The 3,881-nt window shown below is 43.0% G+C and overlaps 1 protein-coding gene across 1 annotated transcript in view; it reads left to right on the top strand.

The window, feature by feature from the left end:
- Positions 1 to 1,600: 1,600 nt before the first annotated feature.
- Positions 1,601 to 3,881, top strand: part of LOC310948973 (tyrosine-protein phosphatase non-receptor type 5-like) — a 12,510-nt gene continuing 10,229 nt past the window's right edge. The window contains exon 1 of the mRNA XM_083916286.1: positions 1,601 to 1,692. The gene's annotated coding sequence lies outside the window, so the exon portion shown is untranslated. The remainder of the gene's footprint in view (positions 1,693 to 3,881) is intronic.

Raw genomic sequence — 3,881 nt, 5'->3', positions numbered from 1 at the left:
AGAAAGAGAGAGAAATAGACATAACACACTGAAGGGGGGGAATGACAGGATGTTAAAAAGAAAAAGAGAGAGAGAGAGAAAGAGAGCAACAGAGGGGGAGGGAGTTGTGGGGGAGTGTAGGAAGTGAGAGGAAGCGTGAGAGGATAAGTAAGAGCAGCGAGAGTATGGATGACAAAAACAGAGTCTGGAAAAAGATAGTAGACCTTGGTGATGATAAGTGAAGAGGTGGGGGGGGGGTGCTCTCACAGGGTGAGAGGTGGGTGGCAGAGCCTGCAAGGCAGAGGAGGTGACAGTGGGTGTTCACTGCTCAGTAATGTGTTATGATCTGACTCCAACCTCCACACACACACACACACACACACATACACACACACACACACACACACACACACACACACACACAAATGTGATTTTCCACATTTCATGGAGACTAGAGTTAAAAGAAAAGGCTGGAAGTAGTCTGTGTATAAATCCCATGTAAGGACCAAAACCACCAATATGTTTTATTTATTCATTTTATGAAAAAGGAAAGACAGTACAAAATTACGATAAATACACACAAGACACTATAACAATTGTAGTACACAACGTTACAACACAGGTCACAGTATCCCAGTGCGGAGGACAGTACAAAAATATAATAAATACACACAGATGCATACATAATATTGCATAGAGTACATACAAAAATGTTGTTATCGTGCAACCCTGCCTATTGGTCATGCCAACACGCAACCTACACTGGACAACATATTATCCATAATGCACAACCCTGCCTACATACAGTCTGTCTCTTAATAAGTTCCAGCTTCCCTACTCAACCCCAAATCCATTCATTTCTAATGAAGAAATAAAGATTGATACACATTTGATAAATATTTACGGCAGCAGAGCAGTTTCTTTTTATTCAAATTAAACGAGTTTGTGTTTTCATAGTACACAGTGATGCATTTGTAGCTCATTTGTCTGTTTTTAATCATTTGGGGCAACGTCTATGGCACAGAGTAATCAGATATATCAGGCTTTGGTGACACAGGAGGATGTATTTGCTCTTGGATTAGACATTTTTATAGGATTTGTTGACAATAATTAAAATATTGAATTTCACCAGCCTCATCCTTTAACCCTAACATTTAATGTATGAGCGATGTTTTGGAGGTGAGTCCTTATAAAGTGACCGTGTGAACAGATTTATATGCCCACAATGTGATTAATACACACACACACACACACACACACACACACACACACACACACACACACACACAGTCTCTCTCTCTCGCTCTCCAGCTCCCTCACTTGCACGCTCTCCCTCGTTCTGGCTCTGTTGCCAAGGCTACCGTACAGCCTCTTGCTGCATATACCTAGACGAAGCTGCTGCCTGTGGATCTCTCTCTCCTCTAGGATACAAACAAAAGAAAACCCATCAGACTTTTTATACCTCCATTTCTCTTTCACACACACAGACGCAGACAAAGAAGCAGACATTCATAGATTATTTCTCTCCTACCCTCACACACGTCCTCTGCCTCTCACTGTCAGTCTATCTCCTTCTTACATGCAAACACACTCCTTCTTCTCCCAGACAGGGGAGCAGTAAAGGGATTGGCGTGGTTCTTGGTGTTTGGCTCCTGGTCTTTGGCTCAGAGGGAGCAGAGCGGCAGATGGCGATGTGAAGACGGGCTCAGCCAGGTAAGAGGACTTATCCTAACCAGACTTAAGGCTCTGGGTGAGTGACTGTTCCAGCCCTCCTCTACTCCCTCCATCTACACCCCCCTCCCCTCCCTCCCTCCGTGGCTGTGCGACATGAGGTGAATACCAATTCCTCAGCAAAGCCCCCACGGTTCATATGGCTGCTGCGTTTCCTGGCTGTGAAAAGGTAGGGATGTGTGATGTAGCTTCTATATGTGCGTGTTTATTTTCTGATTATCAAAACTGATCATCTGCCAACAGGTTGGTTCTTCTGTGCTGCTCTAGCTGTGTGTTTCCTCACTCATCATGTTATTATTCAAAGCTTGATTTCCTCTGTGTTGTATCATGTCTCTGTGACAATGTGGGAGTTACCAGAGAGAGATGCAACAGTCCACCTCCCTGGGTGATTCATTACTAATCCATCCTGCTCTGCACTGTGTGGTCGCTCTAGCTCACCGTAGCCATGTACGTGATATGAATGGTGTTTTGTCTTAGCATGAATGACTGCCAGAGAATGCCATTCCTGCACTGGTGTTTTGATGCAGTGCAATCATGTAACACAATCCTTTGTCCAAATTTATCTCAAGTAGCCTGTTAATCAATTCGCTATGCAGCACTTTTTAATTATTCATACAATATAGCTGAGGCGAAATTGTAAGTTTATACGTGTGTTAATGAAATTTCTCTTTGAAATGCCCCTGGAGCTGCTGCAAGAGATTGTCGGAGTGTATGTAAACAATAGAGCTGATTGATTATCTGTCTCTGTGATATACAGGAAGAAGCTGTAGGCTTGCTGGGTATTTAATGCTAAGGTCATCGTGAGCTTTATGTGTGTATGTGTGTGTGTGTTTGTGTGTGTGTGTGTGTGTGCGTGTGCGTGCGTGTGCGTGTGTGCGCGTGTTTGTGTTTGTGTGTGTGTGTGTGTGTGTGTGTGCGTGCTTGTGCGTGCGTGCATGCATGCGTGTGTGTGTTTGTGTGTGCGTGTGTGTTTGTGTGTGTAACACAGAGAAAGGTTGATGAGGCAGGTCTTGGCCCTCGTGACTTTATCTCACGTTACCATCCCATCATCACTTTCAGTAAGAGCTTCCTCTTATCTCGTCTCCCTGCCACATTCAGCACTTCAACAACGCGCTCGACACTTCACTCTTCTCCTTTACCTGGAAACAGGAAATAATGCTGGATATGAGACTTTTGCTCTAATGGTGGGGGCAAAGCTAAATATATCCTGACCATTTAAAAAAAAAATAGAGTACAAAAGCAGATTTGAACACATTATTTTTTCCGGACTGATACACTAGGAGCATCAGGAATGTCCATTAAAACACGGGCCAGCTGTCACCAAGAGAAAAAAAACAAACAGATTAATTCCCCTTGTTCCTGATTGCAGGACAGCTGTCAGCAGACAGTCCTCCCTGGTCCTGTGGTTCTGCTGGGGCATTTTGTACGGCTCTGTTAAGACTGGAGGATGGGTGCTTTGAATGGATTCAGATCAATTGAAACACTACACACATACTCTATTTGAAGACTGAGGGGGTGGTGTTTGTAAGGACCCAAAGACAGTAGACCTTCAGTGAGGAATGGGGCTGAATCATCTGTCAGGTTTGACTTATTTGTCACAAATCCACTTACCTTGATTATACAGTTTTTCTCGGAATGCTGTGTTTGGAATGCGGTGTTACAGCTAACCTGAGTTTATTCATCATTAGACTATCAAATGTGTTTTATGTAAGTCAATCTGCTTCCCTCTACTACAATACTGATCTTTTTACTGTAGCTTGATATTGTCAGTCACTCTCTGATTTTGTGTCATTTTCAAGAATGACTTTGTTGAGTGTTGTGAGCTACCCAACAAACGGGCACATTGTGTTTGAGCTTAAAACAGCTGGCTCGTTATCATTTCTGGGTATTCAGAATCACCTTCATCGTACAAAGTCACATGATTTCATCTTAAATTCTAGTGGGGATCCCAAAGTCTCCAAAGATATCAGATATGTGTCGAATTAAACTGAATTTCTTTTGAGAAATGTGATCAAAATGACGCACAAGCCATCGAGAATATTACCATTTGATTGGTGGTGTGAGCAGGAAAAGAAAGGAGTCTTGGTTTGAGGTTTTTCTCAGTGTTAACATTATATAGCTTCTCTGAAGAGCTGGAACAAGCTCAGACAGTCTTTACATGAAACTGACAC

The sequence above is a fragment of the Echiichthys vipera genome (genome assembly GCF_963691815.1).
Source record: "Echiichthys vipera genome assembly, chromosome: 7".
Lineage (NCBI taxonomy): Eukaryota > Metazoa > Chordata > Actinopteri > Perciformes > Trachinidae > Echiichthys > Echiichthys vipera.
Note: the sequence above shows the minus strand (reverse complement) of the source record. Positions and strands in the feature narration are given on the sequence as shown.